Below are 22,502 nucleotides of genomic sequence, written 5' to 3' on the forward strand. Positions count from 1 at the left end.
AAGAGGAACAAGTTTTAGATGAGGCAATGTATATAATCTGGGAAATGTTGATATTAAAGAACTCCAAGGAGCATCCAGCTAGAATGCTCAATAACACAGCAGAGATAACAGGCCAAAATCATGGCCTCCTTACCACCTTCTCTGCCAAGTAAATGTAAAAAGTACAAGGTACCTGTGCCTACAAATAGAGCCACTGATGACCGTTGAAGGTCTGTCTTATGAGGTCTTCTGTCTTATGTGTAGGCTCATGTTCATTTACTGATGGTGTGAACGTGTCACCGTGAGATGTAATTGTATCTCCTAAGAAATGGACACCTTGCAGACTCAGTGTGTGTATTTCCCATGATTGTGTTAAGAGCTCTGAACTAGGTTCATCTCTCTTGACCCATCTATACCCCATTTTTCTTTCTCTCCAGAAAAAGAAGCTATTAGAATCCATTGAAAGCAATGAGATTAATGACAGAAAAAGACCTTAAAATCTAGTTTTTAGCTTTGAAGAGAGATTGGTTACTACTTTCTAGCAATGGACAGGTTAACCCACTGTCTTGGGGCCAGAGATGGAAGAACTGATCAGAAGGCAGAAGGCCAAATTCCTAGAGGGTTTAGTGTCTGAAAGAGATTTCCCTCTGTAGACATAAAGATGAGGACCAGCCACTCTCATGGTTGAGAGACAGAAAGTGAGAAGGGTGAGAGAGATGGTTTAAGCAACACTAAGAAAAAGAGACCTGTTTGAATCCAGAGTTCACGCCAGCATTCACTGCTAGTTTAAAATTGACCAAAGATTTGTTTCAAAATCTCTCCAACCATTCATACTTGTGCTTCTCATTCTTCTTAGACTTGATATCATATATATTTAAATTTTCATTTAAAAGCTTCCAATAACCTTTGGCACCAAGATTTCTGACTTGGAGGTAGTCTATGTCTGATCATTGGGTTATAGGAGGCTGTGGGGATTTAATGCAATCCTCTCCTGCTACAATTCTGGTTACTGGTGGTTCAAAAGTAGTTCCCCATTTAAAACCTTGAAACAATCCATTCATAATTTTCTGATGTTAATGAGTTGATTTCAGGGTCCTTTTTGATAAAAGATTTCTAGGTAGAAATAAGCAAACTCTTATTCATGGAATATCAAATCAAAACAAAGAGTATCCTGGGGACTGTCTCAGAACATTTCATAGAAACTGAATTTTGTATCTTCCAGGCTAATGTGCTGTGGTCCTCTAGGTGGGATAGGAACCCTCACCTGGTGACTTCCCTGATGATAGAGTTATCCTGCATCAGTCCTAGTTTTCCAATGTTCCTTGTTAGTTTACTTGCTAGAGGGTAAGGCAAGGCTGGGTTAAAATGTAGAGTTGAGAATTTACTCTGTTGCCCAGGAATAATAGCTTTCCAAGCACTGATTCTTAAGGAGAGGTTTCTTAACTGTTGCCTGGACACTAGAAGGACTCCTCCCTCCCCTGCCCTCAGCCTGTATTTAATTTGTAGCTTCCCCAAAGCACCTTGTGTTCATAATGAGGAAGAATGACTCACAAGATGAATAAATTCAGAGCCCCAAGAGCATTGAGGTTTGGTGGTGAATATACTAACCATGGGGAATCAGGAAGCCAAGTGCTGGTCCTGGTTTGGCTGCAGATTGCTAAAGTTACTCACCATCTCTGAGCTTGTGTCCTCTAAAAACAAAAAGAGCTCTTATATGTCAAACATATCTTATGTTTTAGGAAAATATTATCATCATTCTGTGCATCATTTCATTTAATCCTCAAATTTCTGCTGTGGGGTGTGACTCTGTGCTCCGTTGTTTCAGTCCTGTCCGACTCTTTGTAACCCTATGGACTGTAGCTGCCAGGCTCCTCTCTTCATGGGATTTTCCAGGCAAGAACACTGGAGTGGGTTGCCATGCCCTCCTCCAGGGGATCGTCCTGACCCAGGGATTGAACTTGCATCTCTTGAGTCTCCTGCATCAGCAGGTGGATTCTTTACCACTAGTGTCATGGGGTGTGACTTTAATCACCTCTATTTTTGCATGTAAGGAAACTGAGGCACGTACAGGTTAAATAATTTGCCCAAGTTCATAGCCAGTAATGACAGCTTGGACTCAAATACTGGTGGGCAGACTGCCTGCAGTCTCTCCCTTTATTGCTAACACTCCACCACCTCCTAAAGTGAAGGGAAAGGCCAAGAGAATGCTGAGGGTCCTTTTAGTCCTGCTAGTGTAGGGCAGAGGGCTCTGTTTCTGGGGTGAGAAGATCCAGCATTCAGCCCCACCTCGTTCCTTCCCACTACTGAGAATCTTTCAGGGAATACGTCTTCACTACTAGGTCACAGGTAGCATTTCAAGACTTGGCTTATCTCCTATGCCCCACAAAAATACATATTAGGGCCATTCTTTTCTGAGCATGTGGGTTAAATCAGAGCTCAATGGTAGTGGGGCCTTGGAGAAATGAAGCATCAGGAATGTTGGCCACAGAGAGAAGTGTTTCAACAAGAAGCTGCAAGCTCCCAGCTCACTGGCTTGGTAGGGACCCCAGTAAATCGGGATAAGCCATGGAGGCTGGCACTGGATCTCGGGGGCAGAAGGTGGTCAGGGATACGGACCCCTCGGAACAGCAGCAGCAGCAGCAGCAACAAACCAAGGTTCAGCTGAGAAAGCAGACTGTGTGCGCAAGGGAGCCGAAAGCATGAGGGAATGAGGGGGAGGAAGGGACAGACAGGACCAAAGGGACCTGGAACAAAAGGGGGAAGAGGATTCTAGTCACATCGGCCAGAGGGAGGGAAAGGGCTCCGGGGAGCCCTGAAATGGAAGGAGAGGGAAAGAAGTAAGCCGCTCACAGTGAGCTAGAGGAGGAAGTGGGAGATGCGCGGCTTCCTGTCGAAAGACCGACGACTGAGGACAAAGCTGGGTGGGGACTAGTCCCGGGCTGCAGGCGCGGCCGCTACACGCACTCTCAGCGGCTGCCGCGCGGTGGGCTGCTCCGCTGCTGCGGGGCTGGGCTGGGCGGGCTGCGCGAGCTCGCCTGCACTCGGCGCCGCGCAGGGCGGAGGAGAGCCACGCTGCTCGCACCGGCCTCGGGAGCCAAGGTAAAGGAAACGCTCTTCGTGCTGCTCCTTGTTAAGTGAGGAAAATGACCCCCGCCAGCGGTTTTCAGGGCAGATTTCGAAGGGAAGAAAGGCACACTGCTCGGGGATGGGAGGAAATGATCTGGATGGGTTCTGTTAGGAGGACTTTTGAGAAGGACCAAATTTGTGACACCTTGGTTTGAAGAAATAATCCTCATTAGTGCTTAGCTTCAGTGACTCATCAGGAAAACACGCTAAATATTAAGAAGCTGTTTGCAGAGTTCTCTTGTAAGAAAAGCAGAGCCCAGGCGAAATCACTGGGGGCTGTGAAGCTGTGGGCTGACCATCTGAGCGTCGCAGTCCTGTTTCAGGGGCGTAAGTGGTGTAAAATGTTAATTGCATTATCTTTCTTACACAGAGCACTGGAGTGGTCTGTTTTGCAGCATAAGGATTGTGATTTGGCTTTTTATGTTGTTTGTTTGGGGAGGGTAAATCCTTTTGTACTCAGAATTTGCCAACAAAGGCTGGAATTGCGTATGTGAGGGGCAGTATTTACCATTTAAAACACGGTGTCTTCCTCTCTGCGCTCTGCAGCTGCTCTCAGGATAACCCTAGAAACAGCTATCAGTTGCCAGTGGGTCTTATTCTGAAGTTGCATCCTTTCTCAAAGGAGTGGGGCGAGTTTAACTTGTCTAGAATCAGATAGGAGTGTATATATGGATTTTATGTTTATATAGATTTTATTCAGCTCTAGGTCAAGGTACACATTAGCCTCAGTGAGGGACAACATGTTAAAGTGTTGCCGGAGTTGTTTCCTTACCTGTATGCTGTGCATGGACAAAATAGTGAAATCAGAACGTGATTTTTATTCTTTGATTTTCTTGAGCAATGGGTCTTCTTATTAGGAGTCTGTGGCCATGGCTTGTTCATATCTGTGAATGATATGATACAAGTGCAGTAAATAGGTCTAACGGATTAGAAATGAATTTGTGAGATTCTTTTCGCAGGGTATGTAGGAGGAAGAATTAAATATTCCAACATAGCCTGATTTTAAAAATTAACCTTTGTCTCCAATAAGAAGTATGGTTAAACAATAAATGATCATTGATAAAAAAACATTTTGTCTTGCATTTTTAGAATGAAAGGAGATACAGTTTCAAAGGAAAGAAAGAACTGCTTATAGTGGAGTAAAAATAATAAAAAGGTCATATTTAGACATTCATAAATTTTTTTAATGTGGGTTTTAAATACTAAATATGCCATGGAGAGTGTATATGCTTCCTTTTTTATCATTAGGGATTGTGAAGTTTCTTTTAATGTCATCTTTATGAAATTGATTTGGCTTCTCAAAATATGTAGGGTAACAGCACATTTTAGAAATAAGAATTTTTGGGTCCTTAAGGAAGAAAATGTCTAATTTTCTGAGCTTATTTTTGATGACTAACAGACAATGTATTACTGGTGTTGAAACCATGGAGCTCCCCTGACAGATCTGTTGAATTTAATCAAACCTGTGGGCAAAACAAGTCATGCCACGTATTCCATGGCTCCAGTTCCTGTATGTCTCCTAGAGTAAAATATGTAAAGATCATCTTCCCAAAGAAGAGATCTTGGGTGGATCTTGGATCCAGAATGCCCCTAACTGGAGCTATATGCTCGAGCTGTCTGTCATGAAATGGAAAGTTGGGAGTCTGGGCTATATGAATGAAAATGGGACTCACCCTCTGGTACTTACTCATATACAGTCTGGATTCACTAGATAATGCCAACACCCTGCTTTGTGTGGGGATGTGAAGACAATCTGCCTTACTTCTCTCTGTGTTTCATAAAAGAGTAAGAAAATGAAACCTTGGGTCATAGACACAGAGGGGTCCAGAAACCCCCTGCTCTCTTTTTAAAAAGACGTTGAACAAGAGATGCCTATTTTTGCATAGCCCAAAACATTTTCTTAATTGTTAAATTCCAGCTTGAAGCACAACATGAATGAGTAACAGCAGATCAGTAACTATGATGGTAGGAGGTTTAGGAAAAAGATGAAGAAACTCTTAGCCTGTAAAATGGGACTATATCCACTTCTTCTGGCCATACAGAATATAAAAAGACATACTGCTTTTGTCCAGAGTGTTTGGAGTCAGCCGACACTGAAATTTTAATTGTGTGTGTGTGTTTTTCCCCTGCCATATGGCTAATGGCAGAGTGGAAACACGACTGCATTATTTCCTGGCCAGTCCTGGGCCTCATGGTGGGCTCCTAGTGAATGCATTTGGTTGACTGACTTTTTTAGCGTACTTCAGAAGGCAGGCTCAACTTTTAAGTATAAAAGCTCTATAGTCAAAGCACAAAGCCTCTTCAAAGACAACTGCGGGAGCAGAAAACAGCATGGTGGAGTGAAAAGAACACAGGCTTTGAGAGGCAGGCAAATTTGCCTTTGAATACTACCACTAGTTCTTACTCCTTGACCTTGTACGTTAATTTATGAACCTTGCTTTCTTCGCAGTAAAGAAGGGTTAATAATCAAGGTATTTTTTCATTGTTGTTTGTCGTGTTATGGTTTTATTTGGTTTTTGCTTTTGTGTATGATTTGTGAGTTCCTGTCAGGTACATAGTAGGTACTCATGTCCTTTTTTCTCCTGCATCAGGAAAAGTTAGTCTATTCTTAATCTTTGCCACTATCTCAAAGATTCCAAGAGACATTTTTTTAATTGTAGTTAAATATATATATAGAACATAAAATTTCCCACTTTAACCATTTTTAAGTATGCCATTCTGTGGCATTAAGTATGTTGACATTGTTGTAACCATCACCGCCATTCATCTCCAGAGCATTTTCATGTTCTCAGACTGAAAATCTGTTGCATTAAACAGTAATTTCCCATTCCCTCCTCCCCCTGGCAACCACTATTCTACCTTCTGTTCATGAATCTGACTACTCTAGGTACCTCATATAAGTGGAGTCATGTGGTATTTGTCCTTTTGTGATGGCTTAATTCATTTACCAAAATGTCTTAGAGGTTCATCCATGTTTTGACATATGTGGTAATTTTACGCCTTGTTTAGGCTGAATAATATTCCATTTTATGTATATATTTTCTAATCCATTAATCTATTGATGGACACTGTGGTTACTTCCTTGTTTTTGCTTTTGTGACTAATCCTGCTATGATCATGGGTGTACAGACATCTCTGTGAGTCCCTACTTTCACTTCTTTTTGGGTGCCCAGAAGGGTTAAATGCTGTATTATATGGCAACTGTGTTTAATTTTTGAAGAATGGCTATACTGTTTTCCATAGCAATTATGGTGACACCAGTGGTAAAGAAATCGCCCGCCAATGCAGGAGACACAGGAGAGGAGGGTTCAATTCCTGGGTCGGGAAGATCCCCTGGAGGAGGAAATTGCAACCCACTCCAGTATTCTTGCCTGGAGAATTCCATGGACAGAGGAGCCTGGCAGCTACAGTCCATGGGGTCACAAAGAGTCGGACACAACTGAGCAGGCACCACAATGTAACGGACACAACGTATTTCCATTGCAGTACATTAGGGTCCCAATTCACCTTTCTCTGAGGATTAGAGATGTTGAATGTCTTCTCATGTGCATATTGGCGATTTGTTGTCTTCTTTAGAGAAATGTTTGTTCAAGTCCTTTACCCGTTTTTTTAAATTGGGTTGTTTTAAAGGAGATGTATTTAAATGGTGGCATCTCTTAACATGGTGTGTCAGAAAGATCATGACTGTAATATTTGTGTTTAATCTCTTGCATGCACCAATATTACCCCTACCCAAGTGAAATACTTCTCTCAAAAGTAACTTTTAAACTGGAAAGGAGAAAGAAGATCTACATAGATCCTCATAATTGGTAACATCAAGAACCGGGTAGTGAAATTCAAACCCTTACTGTAGACCAGTGATCCTGCTGGCTAGGCTGCCACAAAGGAGGCAGGAGGGACCTGTCACTCCTAGTCCTAGTCTCTACACATTAGCTTCAGGAGAAAAAAGTGCCCAACAGGTAGCAAGTTCAATTACAGTACTAAATTTTTCTCGAACTTTTTCTAATAGAGTGGGTTAATCTTGGAAAGGGGCTATAGTAGTTAAACAACAACAGATTCTAAGAGAAGTTTCTACTGACGAAATGTGATCCTAAGCCACACTTCACATCTTAAAATAAAGAACCCTGTGTTTCATTCTCCACCACACATTTCACTCTCTATTCCAAAACCAGAGAGGCAGGGTATGGATGGGGCTGGGGACATCTGAGCAGAACGATTAGGGAGGACTCTGATGAACAGCAATGATACCTGAGATGGTGTGGTTGAAGATGTTGACCTTGAATGGTTTGAAGAGCTCCTGAATGATTGTATGTTAATGTGTATGTTAATTTTTTGTAATACACTCTGTGTGTGTACTAAGAGGTTGGATAATGGCCCCCAATTTTTTAAAATTTGCAAATCTGTTGATTCTACAGTTACTGGGAAGACCTGTGACTGACTTTACTATACCCAGATGGGAGAGGGGAATTACAGCGCTGGGTTAAGTGTTTGTCTCAGTCTAGGCTAGGACATCATGGAATGAATGGTAGATCTAAAAACTACCTGGGAACAAACCTATCCTGTATCACCCCCTCAATGATGGATTACAAAATAGACCCAGAATTTACCTTTCTGGCACTGCACAGTAGATTAATACATTTCTCAATTCAATTTTCATTTTACTTTCCTCCATCGCAGAGAAAAGATTTAGAGAAAGTCATTATACTTTGTCACTTTAAAAATTGTTTGAAATACCGTATTATTTTGTTTAAAAAGAAGAAGGTAATGTTTACATTTTATATGCTATGTTTCTCTGTTCAAATTTGTTCACATGTAAAGATGTCACTGTGGAACTGGGATTCAGATTTTCAGGTAAGAGCATTAGAAATATATGTGGTTCCCTAAAACTCTTATGTTAAAGAAAACGAGTTATGTTTAATGGGAATTGAGTTCATACAGTGTTCTGACTCTCCAGAGGACTTCATTAAACTTTAAAAAAGAGAGAGTTCAGTTCTCAAACTCTAGTGGTAACGTGTTTCTTAGAAGTGAAGATACAAAACAGAATCAGCCCTTTTATCTCTTGGCAAATATGTCTAAACGGTCAGCTCTTAATGTTTGAAAGATTTAGAAAAACTGGGTAGTTGACCCTTCCGTCCCATTTCTTTGGCCTTCCATTTGTCCCCTTGTCAGCCTGGTTGTCAGGGTCATACTTTCCCATGATCTTCTGCCCCAGTCACCTGGCAATAGAACTGAAGGTGAGGATTTGGAAACTGAGGTGATGGCTTCACTTCAGAGTCCTTGCAACAGCAGCAAGGACTTTGCTGTTTTTGGAAAATCCTTTTCTTTTTTATTTCACTTTTTTACTCCACTCTGTGTTTTCAATGAAAACAATGAAATCCAAACCCCCACTTCCTTTTTTCATTGCAGGTCACTTTTTGTTTTTCAGAGAATGTATGTATTATGGAAGTCTTCAAGCTCATTCTTTACCGCCTCAAAATTTATCATGTTTTCCTTCATTTCCTTCTCCTCCCTTCCTAGGTTGTATTAGTATAGCCTTTCTTCCAATCCAGAAGTCAACTCTTTACTTGGAACTTGTCAGTTCATTTCTTTTTACTTTCTAGGGGGCTATGTTCTGATAATAATTCTATCTCCTTCCTACATATTTGGTTTCTTCCTTTTATTGACCCTTTCCTCTGCCTGCAAACTTGTTTCAGTTCAGTTCAGTTCATTTCAGTCGCTCAGTCATGTCCAACTCTTTGTGACCCCATGGACTCAGCACACCAGGCTTCCCTGTCCATCACCAACTCTTGTAGTTTACTCAAACTCATTGAGTCGGTGATGCCATCCAACCATCTCATCCTCTGTCATCCCCTTCTCCTCCCACCTTCAATCGTTCCCAGCATCAGGGTCTTTTCCATGAGTCAGTTTTTCACATCAGGTAGCCAAAGTATTGGAGTTTCAGCTTCAACATCAGTCCTTCCAATGAACATTCAGGACTGATTTCCTTTAGAATGGACTGGTTGGATCTCCTTACAGTCCAAGGGACTCTCAAGAGTCTTCTCCAACACCACAGTTCAAAAGCATCAATTCTTCAGTGCTGAGCTTTCTTTATAATCCAACTCTCACATCCACATGTGACTACTGGAAAAACCATAGTCTTGACTAGATGGACCTTTGTTGGCAAAGTAATATCTCTGCCTTTTAATATGCTGTCTAGGTTGGTCATAGCTTTTCTTCCAAGGAGCAAGCATCTTTTAATTCAAGGCTGTAGTCACCATTTGCAGTGATTTGGAGCCCAAAAAAATAAAGTCTGACACTGTTTCCACCGTTTCCCCATCTATTTGCCATGAAGTGATGGGACCGGATGCCATGATCTTAATTTTCTGAATGTTGAGTTTTAAGCCAACTTTTTCACTCTCTTCTTTTACTTTCATCAAGAGGCTCTTTAGTTCTTCTTCGCTTTCTGCCATAAGGGTGGTGTCATCTGCACATCTGAGGTTGTTGATATTTCTCCTGGCAATCTTGATTCCAGCTTGTGCTTCCTCCAGCCTAACATTTCTCATGATGTACTCTGCGTATAAGTTAAATAAGCAGGGTGACAATATACAGCCTTGACATACTCCTTTTCCTATTTGGAACCAGGCTGTTGTTCCATGTCCAGTTCTAAGTGTTGCTTCCTGACCTGCATACAGATTTCTCAAGAGACAGATCAGGTGGTGTGGTATTCCCATCTTTTGAAGAATTTTCCACAGTTTGTTGTGATCCACACAGTCAAAGGCTTTGGCGTAGTCAATAAAGCAGAAGTAGATGTTTTTCTGGAATGCTCTTGCTTTTTTGATGATCCAGCAAATGTTGGCAATTTGATCTCTGGTTCCTCTGCCTTTTCTAAAACCAGCTTGAACATCTGAAAGTTCACAGTTCACATACTGTTGAAGCCTGGCTTGGAGAATTTTGAGCATTACTTTGCTAGCGTGTGAAATGAGTGCAATTGTGTGGTAGTTTGAGCATTCTTTGGCATTGCCTTTCTTTGGGATTGGAATAAAAACTGACATTTTTCCAGTCCTGTGGCCACTGATGAGTTTTCCAGATTTGCTGACATATTGAGTGCAGCACTTTCACAGCATCATCTTTTAGGATTTGAAATGGCTCAACTGGAATTCCATCACCTCCCCTAGCTTTGTTTGTAGTGATGCCAAGGCCCACTTGACTTCGTATTCCAGGGTGTCTGACTCTAGGTGAGTGATCACACCATCGTGATTATCTGGGTCGTGAAGATCTTTTTGTATAGTTCTTCTGTGTATTCTTGCCACCTCTTCTTAATATCTTCTGCTTCTGTTAGGTCCATACCATTTCTGTCCTTTATTGTGTCCATCTTTGCATGAAATGTTCCCTTGGTATCTGTAATTTTCTTGAAGAGATCTCTAGTCTTTCTCATTCTATTGTTTTTCTCTATTTCTTTGCATTGATCATTGAAACTTGCTTCGTTTACACTATAAAGTGTAAGTGAGGTCGCTTAGTCATGTCCGAGTCTTTGCGACCCCATGGACTGTAGCCTATCAGGCTCCTCCGTCCATGGGATTTTCCAGGCAAGAATGCTGGAGTGGGTTGCTATTCCCTTCTCCAGGAGATCTTCCCCACCCAGGGATCGAACCCAGGTCTCCCGCATTGTAGACAGATGCTTTAAGATCTGAGCCACCAGGGAAGTCAATTTACACTATAACTAAAATTTAAATAAACCTGTTGCCAACAAAGCTTCCCTTTGACTTTGGTAACCTTTGTTAACTTTGTTTTCTTCCTACCTGTAGGGGAAGAAAAACAGTTTTCCCTTCGCCCTTCTCAGTTCTAGGAAGCCTGTAACAAAAGGTTAAGGGAAAAGCAAACAGACATTTATTAACTTGAATACCTCATCTATACATGGGAGATACCAAGGAAGAATGAGTAGCTCTCAGAAGCGATTTAGAACTCAGGCTTAAATACCACCTTGAGCTAAAGACAAAATTGAAAGGGAGGAGTGGAGGGGGTCAGTTATGGGGAGGTGGCCAGGAAAATTGAGGTAAAGAAGAGTTAAGAGTTGATACGCATATTTAAGTTGGTGCCAGTCCTTTGACTAGAGTCTCTATCAAGTTAATTATCCTTCTTTCCTAGGACCAGAGAGGGAGGCATTCTTACAAATGAAGATTTCCTTTATAAATGTAAATTTCCCTTACAAAAACGTAATCTGGTCTGTTTTCATAATTTCTTCTATTTCCCAAAATAATCTGCTCAAAATAATTCTTATGCCAAAGAGACATATTTTGGGGTGGTATAGTCTACCACCCTTCATGCCAGTCTGAAGGCTCCCAACTTTGCCATTAACTCTAAGTTCTGCACCTCAAATATGAGTGTTCTCAAGATTTGATTCTTCTGCCACTTAATTTCTCCCTCTTCCTTTATCAAATCCTTTTCTAATATTTCTGTCATTGTCACAGGGGTGGAGAGCAGTTCCAAATCTAATTCTGCATCCTGATCTCTAACTTTCTAAGTTTGCACATCAAGCACCTTACGAACTTGCCAGAACACGCCACCATCTGAAATTGAGGCCAGAATCAATGTTTGCTGTTCCTTTCCCCACTCAGAACCCGCTCTTCACCTGACCCCATGACTATTAATGACACCCCCATTCTCTTAGTCCCTCAAGTAGGAAAACTCAATTCCGTTGTTTTCCTCACCAGTCAAGTTGGAGTCAGTTGCTCAGACCTTTGCATTGTCGTTGGAAACATACCTTGATACTCTCTGCTCTTTTCCATGTTGATAGCTGGTGTCTTAGTTCTGGTTCTCCTGACCTTCAGATGGGCTGATTGGTTGTTTTCTTGCCTCTCCCTGGAAGAACTTTCCTGCTTCCCCTTCTACACTTCACCTCTGTAGTTTTGCTTCTCTGCCTCACCAAATTCCTTTCATCCTGTAAGACTCAGTTCAAATGCTACTTCTTCCATGAAGTTTCCTTGGTTTCTTCCTTCCCCAATAAAAATCTCTCAGCAATTAGTGCATTCTAGTGTGTATAATGGCAATGGCAGTCTTTTTTCTTTTTTTTCTTTTGCAAGCTCTTTGAGGACAGCAGCCACACCCAGTTTCATCTTTGTCTTCCTTACAGCACATGAATACAGCTTGGGTTTTTGTTTGGTTTTAATTTCAGTTTTAATGAAGTGTAATTGTCAAATAAAATTATATTTAAAGTGTTTATCACGATGATTGGATATACATATATACTGTAAAAGTATTCCTCCCAACTAATTAATTAACACATTCATCAACTCATATGTATTTGTGGGTTTGGTGAGGTTTTTGCCTCTTTTTTTAGTGAAAGCCTTTGGGTTCACAAATGCAATTTATCATTTGTTTGATGAACTTTCTTGGGTCACTTACTTTTTGATGCAGAGTGGGCTAGATTTTCTAGGAGCTCATAAACTACTGGGGAAACAGACAAATACTGATAAAATTACAATATAGTTAGTCAGTCTGTCCTCAAGTCTTAGCTGAATGTTTGCAGTATGCCTTCTGTTCTTTAAGGGCCAAGGATACTTGGATGAACAAAACAGACCAGTTCTTTGTTTTCTTGGAATTTATATTGTAGTGTTGGGAGAGATCCAGTAAACATGTAAATCAGTGGTTTTCAGGTCTGGCTGCACATTAGAAATCACTGAGAGGTACTTTGAAAAAAAAAAACCTGTGGCCCAACCTCAACCCAGACTAATTAAATCAGAATCAGGCAGGATTGGACGCCACTGACAAAAACAAATGACAATACAAGAAAATACCAGGCAGTGATAAGTGCTGAGGTGGATTAAAATAGAAATAGACTACATGATAGAGATTGTGCATATGATGGTGTAGTCATGGCGATTTTACTTTTGTTGGGTAATCCCTGAAGGCCTCTCTGAAATGACATTTAAATGAGACCTGTATTATGGTGAGGAGTAAGCCATGTAAGCAGCTTTGGGGAGAGAGTTCCCAAGCAGGAAGTACAGGCATCTTTCTGAAATAAGGGTGAGGTGGACTTCCAGCTGAAGTGTGACCCTTTTCACACACACCTGTGTAAGAATCTATAGAATGTCTTTCCTCTGTTGAAAGCAGCCTTTCAGTTTAACTAGGTAGACTCCAAATACAGAACACTTGGCTTCTCTACTGAACATATGTGGGTGAGATTGTATTTAGATCAAAGTGATTTGGTAGTCAGAGTAGTCAAGAAGAGTACTCTGTTTAATAATATTCTTTTACATTGCCACCAGCACTACAGGGTTTGTTGTCGGAATTAAACACCAGTCTTACTGTTTAAAATCACCTTAGCTTTTTGGTATGATCTCTTAAATGAAGAAAGTAGAGAAAGTAGTGACTTCTGCCCTTAACTATACTTGGGGGAATCAGGGAAAACCTTACAGGGGAGTCAATCAAACTACACAGTACCACACACTTACTCATGTCCAGATGAGTGAAGATCAGTGTATTTCAAGAATCAAGTCGAGAGCTAGCATTTGTTGAGCATTGTATTTGAGCTTCTGAGCACTGCAGACTTTATATATGTTATTGTTTTCCATTAGCTTTTTCTTTAAATGGAAGTATAGTTGATTTACAATATTGTGTTAGTTTCTGGTGGATAGCAAAGTGATTAAGATATACATATATATATATTTCATATATATATATTTCATATTCTCTTTCATTATGGTTTATTATAAGATATTATAGTTCCCTGTGCTATACAGTAGGACCTTGTTTATTTTATATACAGAGGCGTAGATCTGTTAATCCCAAACTCCTAATTTATCCCTCCCCCACCTCCTTTCCCCTTTGGTAACCATAAATTTGTTTTCTATGTCTCCGTTAGCTTTTAAAGTAATCCTATGAGATGAGAACAATATTTTACAATATTTTTCAATCAGGATACTTTTGGATGCTGGTGAAAGAATACCCTACCAAAATGGTGTAAACAATAAGACATTTATTGAGGACCTCCTGAAAGGAGGGTGACTCCAATGTTTTTCCTAGCTGGACAGTGTTCCTAGCAACCTTAAATCTTTCTCTCCTCATATTCTGACATCCTGAGCAGGTTGGTTTGTCTTCTGAGGCCAGCTCTCTTCACTGTGCTGAGATGGCTTCCACTACATTTTCAGAATTATAGGCTGATTTCAGTTTCACTAGAGGCACAGTGAAGTGCCCATATGCCTGTCTTAATGTTAACAGAAAAGCTGCCCACAGCAGAATTCACCTTCACAACTCACTGTGCCTTCCCTATTAGTAGCAAGGCCAGCAGAACTGCTGAAATTGGCTCATTTGTTTTCTTGTGAGGCCATGTTCTGGAAGAACATGGTCACCAGACCCCAGACAAAAGATCTAACTCAGTTAACAAGGATGAAGGGTGAATGCTTATTGAGTGGGCAGTCAACAGAGTCTGCCGCTATGTTATTTTCATCCTGTACATGAAGATATCAAGGCTCAAAAAAGTCAAAATTAGCGAGATCACACAACTTTGAGTTGAACTGTGTTTCCATGCATTCTCTTTTCAGAAAAACAAACACACACACGTATACACAAATGAAAAGCTTGTTTTTGTTGATAGTCATGATCTAGGTAGATTACAGAAAGAGTCCTGGAAGAAAATACAAAATGGCTGCTGTGAGACTAAGCAAAAAATCACCTTCTAAACAAATGATTCCAGAAGAAATTACAACAGGTCTTAGTAAGCAATTATACCCGGTCCTGGTAAGCATTAAGAATGGCATTTAGTTTAGACAACCAGTGCTACATTTCTGCATTGTAATTTTATATATATTTAATTATATTGAGTGCTGCTGGCTGGTCATTAAAATCAATTTGATCTAAAGAAAATCCACCCTGGACTAAGAAATGAGCGAGAGAGGCCAAGGGTTCTGAGTATGGTGTCTTTCAGACTTAAAACTGTGTTTTCTCTAGAAGGCTATGCATTTTGTTGATGATGGTGTGTGTAAGGGAAGAAAGAATAATCTCTGACATTTCTAATTATGAGTTATTTTGAAAGTAGGTTTTCACTTTCCAACTCCAGAGTCAACATGCAGTTCGATTATTATTGCATTTGCTTCATGGTTTCTTCACTTCCCGTATGATATTTCATTTCAGAGGTTGGGTTTGTAACACAACAGTAGTAAAAAGAGAAATAGCAGTGGAGCTGCTGTCATCACAGTGTTTTGACGGCTTGCCTCTAGGTGTATTTCTGTGCATTTTCATTGTAACAGGTTAGTGTTAATGGTGGGAATATCTTCTCTGTAATAACTGATTGAGTGCTTCCTACTCTTCTATTTGCATTTTTAAACAGGAAAGTAAATGTTAATTTCTAGGCTTTTCCAACAGAGCTGTGTTTAAGAAGAGTATTTATCTGATCTGCCCAGAGCCATATGAGAAAAATTGTGAAAAAATTTAAACACAAAAAATAAATTGTCATTTTAGAGTCTTTGATGGAGATTTGAATTGATCCTTCGAGATTTCTTAAACTTTATGAATTGTGATTGTGTTTAGAGACCATTACTGTATATAAGCATTAATTTCATCGATAGTTTTATTATGATTTTTTCCTTTGGGGGCAGAAATGATATCGAGCAGTCCCAAGGTTTTCTTTTAACTAAGTTAACAAAAAATTTGAGTTAAAAAAAGTGAAAATTGCTAAGCAAAAAAAAAGAAAAAAGATATTTATTATGTTTTAAAATAATCCCAAAATACTATAGTGTAGAAAATAATATTCTAAGGCTTAATTCATAGGAGATCATAGTAGTTAAAGAATATTGGTTTGGAATCAGAATATCTTGGACAAGTTCCTTATACTATTTGTGCCTCTGTTTCCTTATCTATAAATTGGGATATAATGACAATACCTACTTTACAAAATTGTCAGGAGAAGATTATGTAGTGTGTATAAAACATTTATTTAACATAGTGCCTGACAAATAGTAATTAACTGTTCAGAATTGTGGCTATTATTAGTGTAATTATTATTGTTACCACAAAGATGGAGGCGAGTATCTTTTATTCTAGCTTTGGGGTTCTTAGCAGGTTTTAGCAGAAACGATTATGATCCAGTAAGAGCCACAGGTGCTTAGAACTTTAAGAATCAGCCAAGGAAGCCTTCTTCCCTGGCATAGTCAGATGTTAGTGTTTTGACTTTAAGTGGTAGTCTCAAGCTTGCGTTATTTGTTCACCAATGCATGTGCTTAGTCATAAATATTTCCAGTTTTCTTTCCCAACTTATGATAGACTTACACACCTCTGTCTCCTTTAGTTCGATGTAGTCATGTGTCTTGCACTGGTCAGTGAAACGTGAGCAGAAGTGATGTTTGTTACCTCTAGGAAAAAGCTTAGAAGAACCAGGAGGTAAGTACATTCCTTGGCAATTGACAGTGGTAGAAGCACAAAAACAGTGGCTGAGCCCTTAAGCCTGGTTCTTGGAATAAAGACAACAGAAATGGTCTCTCCATGGACCTACAATGAACATGTAGAGAGAGAAGAAATGAGTTTTTCTTTCTTAAAGGATTTGAGGGTTGTTAGTTATGACAGTATAACCTAGCCTATCCTAACCAGTGCACTCTGGTTATCCCTTCAAACTCTAGAGAAAAAAATATTATTGGCAACAGTACATAAAATATGTAGCACTTTAGAGAAATTAATTTTTAATGACTATTTTGTGTGTGTGTGTGTGTGTCTGTGGTAAATTATACCATAAGTAAGCCTTAGGATACTTCACATTTTAATTTAAATAGATTTGTATAAAATTTATTTAAGTCTCTTTTAAAATAGGGTTTATTTCCATTTCAAACAGAGGAAAATCAGTATACCAAGATTACCAACGTGTGTTTTTCCTTGAAGAGAGTCACCTGTGATGTCCAAGTCAGGACTGTGAATTCTGGACCCTATGTGATCACTGGGTCATGGTTCCTCTGACTTAAAGCTCATCCAGAATGGTGCTTTGTGACACAGAGGATCTTCTGAGAGAAGCTAAGGGACTAAACCATGCCTGTGGCCTTTGTCTCCAGTAGGAAAATAGTCTTCCCTAAACTCTATTGCAATGTTCAGTTATAAACAATGGTGCTAAGTACATAGAGGGTCTTAAATAACATGTATTGATAAATGGATGGGAGTAGTCTACATTTCTTCCAAATATTGGACTCTCTCATATTCGCTTTTTAAAAATGAACCTTTATTTTAGACCTTGGTTTAAAAACATCTTGGTTGGAGAAGGAAATGGCAACCCACTCCAGTATTCTTGCCTGGAAAAGTCTATGGACAGAGGAGTCTGGCGGGCTGAAGTCCATGAGATTACATGACTGAGCATGTGTGCACGAGGGTGGAGGGAAATGGGTTGGTAGCAATAAAGTGGTAGAACTAAAAAAAAATAATAATAATAAAAATAAAATAAAATAAAAAAATCTTGGTACTAAGACTTACATATACCCTAGAATCAAGTTGTATTGTTATGATTAGACAGTGTTAAGGAAAAGAAAAGTCATTTTAATAAAAGAAGACATTTATTCTTTTAAAGCATTTTACTTGTACACACAGATACAGGCTATTTTATTGGATATTTTTTACTACTGATTTTTTCATCTGATTATTACATTTGGGTCTCTAAAACTGCATTATGAAATACCTTAATTATTTAAATTAGGAACAGATTCATTATCTCCAGTGTACAAACTCAAATTAATTTCATTATTAACCCGAATTTTAAATTGATTAATCTTGGACTGTTTAAGGAACCAAGAGGGATTTTTTTCATCCTTAAAGAAAAGGACATATTGATTTGATGACTCTCTCTCCATCACACCAGTTATGCTACCAAGAGCAAGAAATTTGTAAGAAACTTTGGATAGATTTTATAAACCAGCCAGAAACCTGTTTGTCTGGGGCTTCTAGGGGAACAATCTGTGAGTCATTTTAAAAAACAAACACACTCATAATCACAGCGCATGTTGTTACCATGGTTATCAGGCCTGTGGAGTTGGGTTGCTTATGTTCCTGTAAAGGGAAGAGGGGGAGAGAAACTGAGAATTCTGAGCTTTGACTATCAGCTTCAATTTGACTGTTGCGAGAGATAGGGTGTAAGGGTTTCAGAACATGCTGGCTCAGTCATCCTGAGAGGGAAGTGAAGAAACTCTGGCATCCTCCCTTTGTTACTGAATATAAGCTAATCATATTAGTGTTAGGTGTTGTGATTCACAGGGGAGAAAAGGACCGTTGGGCATACTCTTGGGAAGATGGGGGAAATAGGTCCCTGATCTGCTATATAATTACATGCAAGTCTCCAAGGTCTACCAGGGAAGTGTCTGATGTGCAGCTGCACAGGGCTTTAACGAGCCTCTAAAAGGTGCCAAATGCCACTAGCATAATATTATTACAGATTTAAAGGATCCTTAGTGCATTATTCTGATACAGTTAGAGATGGGTTTTAGTGAGGCCCTTGTTTCAGATCCGGTCCCCAAGTAGACCAGGTCTCTTTTCTCTATTTTATGGAGGGAATAGGTCTCCTTTGTCTTGTACAGTCATCTTATAATACAGGCCTCTGGGTCACAATGGTGACCAAGGAGGTTATGTGAACTCTGCCAAAACGGTTATTCCTCCAGGGGAAAGTAAAATTAATATGCATGGGTTTTTGTTTTTGATGGACAGTCAACAAAGTGGGATTACTGAGGAATGATTCATCATGATTCTATATGGAGAACAAACAACACCCTTATGTTAAAGGTATAAGTTGGTACACATACAGTACTGGTTTTCAAGAATATTTTAAAATTTAAGAAGCTTCAGCATCCTCTTAAATGGAAAAGTATAATACATTGACCTAGAGGTTTGTTTTTCTTTAACCTGAGTTCCATCCCTGGGTTGGGAAGATCCCCTGGAGGAGGGCATGACACCCCACTCCAGTGTTCTTGCCTGGAGAATCCCCTTGGACAAAGGAGCCTGGTGGGCTACAGTCCATGGGGTCTCAAATAGTCGTACACGACTGAGCGACTAAGCACAGTACAGAGGTTTTTTAGAGTATTCCTTATGCAGACTTTATTTCTATAACTTTTCTTTATTAAAACCATTTTTTTAAAAGCTTGAAATGAAGTGCCATGGGGTGTGATTAAAGGGTGATACAAATGCAGGGAGTTTGTGTATGATTTTGCCCTGGCATATGGTGTAATAACTATTTCTCAAAACTAGATTTCATTTCTCTTTTCATATATAGGAAGGCACATGTTATCCAAACTTCATTCTATGCTGTCTTAATTTTTTTTAAGATTAGTTAACATGCTTGAACGTTTTTTTCTGATGATGAAAGTAATTCATTGAAAATTCCAAAAATACTTAAAGTGTGAAAAATAACCTAAGACTGACCCTTTCCATTAATCAGGTTGTTGGTTGAACTACATGTGACAGAGACCTGATTTCACAGTGACTGACAAAAGTTGGAAGTTATTTGTCTTTCACATAACAGTCCAGAAGTGTGTGGTCCAGGGCTGGTAAGGTAACGCTCCTTGACAAGATCGCCCAGGGACCCAGGTTCCTTCTGTCATACTGCTAGATCATTCCTATCATGTTTCCCTTGCTTTGTGGTCTAAAGTGGCTTCTTGCCATAAAAACCTCTCTGTAACCAGTAGGAAGGAAGGAAGCGGGAAAGGGGAGGGCATGACCCAGAAGTTGCAGGGATCACTTTTGCAGCCTTCCCCTTGAACTTTGTCACATGACCGCATACCTAGTCACAAGGGAAGGTGGGAAAAGCACTTGTTGTTGACTTAAATGTGTCTAGCTTCGAATGGAGGAAAACAGATATTGAGTCATATCTAGCAATTTCTAGTACTTACATTTTCTGGGCATAAAGGACAATACACTGTTAACATTTTGATGTGATCCTTCCAATCTTTTTGTAGAAAAATATGTATCAGAAAGATGTTATGTATAATATTTACTAGGAAATAGTATATATGTTGTACTAGGAGAATATTACATATGAAAAATATTAAAATATTAGAAAATGTATATATAATGTAAATATTAGAAAATTAGCTGAGTTCATACTATATATATAATTTTGTATTCTTTTCACATAAGTTTATTTCATGTGTATATTCCTCAGCATTTAAACCTTTTGTATTTGTCCTTTCCAAGTTCCATTGTGTGTAGTTTTTTTTTGTTTTACATAATAGCTTGTATTATTAATATTTAGGCTATTTCTAACACCTTGGTAATAATTATTTGTGTATATTTAGCATTTGGGGGATCACATCAAGAAGTGACCTCACTAAGACAATGGCTGAGGACATATTTGAGATCTTGATATAGTGCTCAACTACTTTCCAGAGAGATTGTACCAGTTTATGCTCCCCCGATAGGGTACGGGCTTCCCTTGTGGCTCAGCTGGTAAAGAATCTGCCTGCAATGTGGGTAGATCCCCTGCAGGGGAGAAAGGCTACCCACTCCAGTATTCTGGCCTAGAGAATCCATGGACTGTATAGTCCATGGGGTCACAAAGAGTCAGACACGTCTGAGTGACTTTCACTTCACAATGGCGTATGAGAGTGCTACACTCAGAGCTCCCTTCAAGGCTAATTTTGCAAGTCCCACTTATCATTGTTGTCCCTAGGGTTTATTCTCTGGAAATAGGTTGTTTTTTGCCCTTGGCTTGTTTTTGTTTCCTTTGCTGTCATTAATCATGAAATAATAGTTTTTTGATAACGTTGGCTCATTTAAAAACATATGGTCCCTTATAGTCATCTGGGAATATGAGCACTTGGGCTGAGATTTTAGCACACATGTCAGTCTCAAACAGTGGGCAATCTCTAGAGACATTGATGTTCATTTGGTCTTAGGACCCAACGTGAAAGTGATTTCCACCCTCAGTCATAATACTCTAGATGCCAAATACTTCTTAATTCTGAGACATAACAAAATAGGAATGATAGAACATTCCTTGAGCCTTAGGTAGTTCCCTTTGAGCTGACTGCTCGATATCTTTTTAGAAGCTCCTCTACATGGGAGCTTCCTCTGATATGAACCACGCTCGCACTCGGCAAAACTAGGCCAACTCTGCTGAACATCTTCAAAGGTCATTAGTAGCTAGGGGTATAGGTTATTTCTACCTCTTTATTCTTATTTTGGCTCTGCTGGGTCTTCATTGCTGTGCATGGGCTTTCTCTAGTTGCCTTGAGTGGGCTCCTCGCCCTGGGGGCTTCTCTTGTCGCAGAGCACAGGCTCTAGGCGTGTGGGCTCAGTAGTGTGGCTCCGGGTCTCTCGAGCACAGGCTTAGTTGCCATGCAGCATGTGGGATCTTCTGGACCAGGGATCATACCGGCGTTCCCTGTGTTAGAAGGCAGATTCTTAATCACTGGACCACTAGGGAAGTCCGTGTTTCTACTTCTAAATAGCCTTTTGCTTTGGATGCTAAAGATGTTTTTTAACCATAAACTTCTTTAGTCTACCCTCTCAAAGGGCTAGATGCACACAAATGGAGCCCCACCTCTGTCCCTAATACCTGACAAAATAGCACATCTGCACTGTTTTGTTTTGGGAGCTAATCGAGTTAGGTCAGGAGGAAAGTGTGTTTCCTGTCACCTGTACACAGCCTCTCACCAAGAACTCTGCTTGCCCTAGGTTTCCCAGGCTGACTTTCATGTTTTCTTGTAGACTGGGGATGTTCACAAAGAAAGGGACTCATTTTCACAAATCTGTTTCTTCAAAGAAAAAGAGTTAACAAAATGTTTCTTGGCTCAGAAATGTAAACCTGTGACCCCCCTGCCCTTCAAACTATTTAGCCATCACCACCAAACCGTTTACAGAAGCATTTATTTGCTTGTTCAGCTTTTATGTATCATGTTGTCTCTCCTTTTTTTAATAAAACACTTTTCTTCTCTGTTTTCTCAACAGCCAGATCTGCCAGTGAGCCTCAGGCTTTGGAAATTGAAGAGGTGAGAATTCTCAAATATCTTCTTCTAGGATCTTAAATCTAACCAGAACTTTAAGAGGATAAAAAGCATCTTAAGTAAACCTATAGGTGAAAGCATTTAACATGAAATGTTGATTAAGAAGAAACATTTATAGTCTTTAGCAATGTTGATTGCTGAAGGGGACTTAAAGGGGAAAGAAAAGACTCTCCTTAATGATTGTTAAAGATCAGATTTCTCACCAGAACTCCACTGCCCTCCTCCCCACTTTGCCCCTCGCTTTTTTCTAAAAACCTGAATTTGGAGACGCTTTGAGATGACTGCCTTAACAAAATGTATCCCTATGGCACCAAACATGATTAACTGGTGGCACCCACTGAGGATAATGAGAGACAGATGTCAAGAGTAAATTAGACTGGAGAAGGATAGGGAAAACCCTGTTTTTAACTGGTTTTGATGTTACAAGGGCTTTTCCAGCAGCAACAACAGTAACAATAA

General features: G+C 39.8%; 1 protein-coding gene across 2 annotated transcripts in view; it reads left to right on the top strand.

The window, feature by feature from the left end:
* The first annotated feature begins 2,889 nt into the window (after positions 1-2,889).
* Positions 2,890-22,502, top strand: part of GNG2 (G protein subunit gamma 2) — a 124,255-nt gene continuing 104,642 nt past the window's right edge. Inside the window, exons 1-2 of one of the 2 annotated variants that reach the window (XM_065940987.1) lie at positions 2,890-3,078; positions 21,988-22,028. The gene's annotated coding sequence lies outside the window, so the exon portion shown is untranslated. Of the gene's footprint in view, positions 3,079-3,326; positions 3,433-21,987; positions 22,029-22,502 lie in introns of those variants that run through there. The other variant, XM_065940988.1, reaches the window with a different exon arrangement.

Source organism: Muntiacus reevesi, chromosome 7 (assembly GCF_963930625.1).
Source record: "Muntiacus reevesi chromosome 7, mMunRee1.1, whole genome shotgun sequence".
NCBI lineage: Eukaryota > Metazoa > Chordata > Mammalia > Artiodactyla > Cervidae > Muntiacus > Muntiacus reevesi.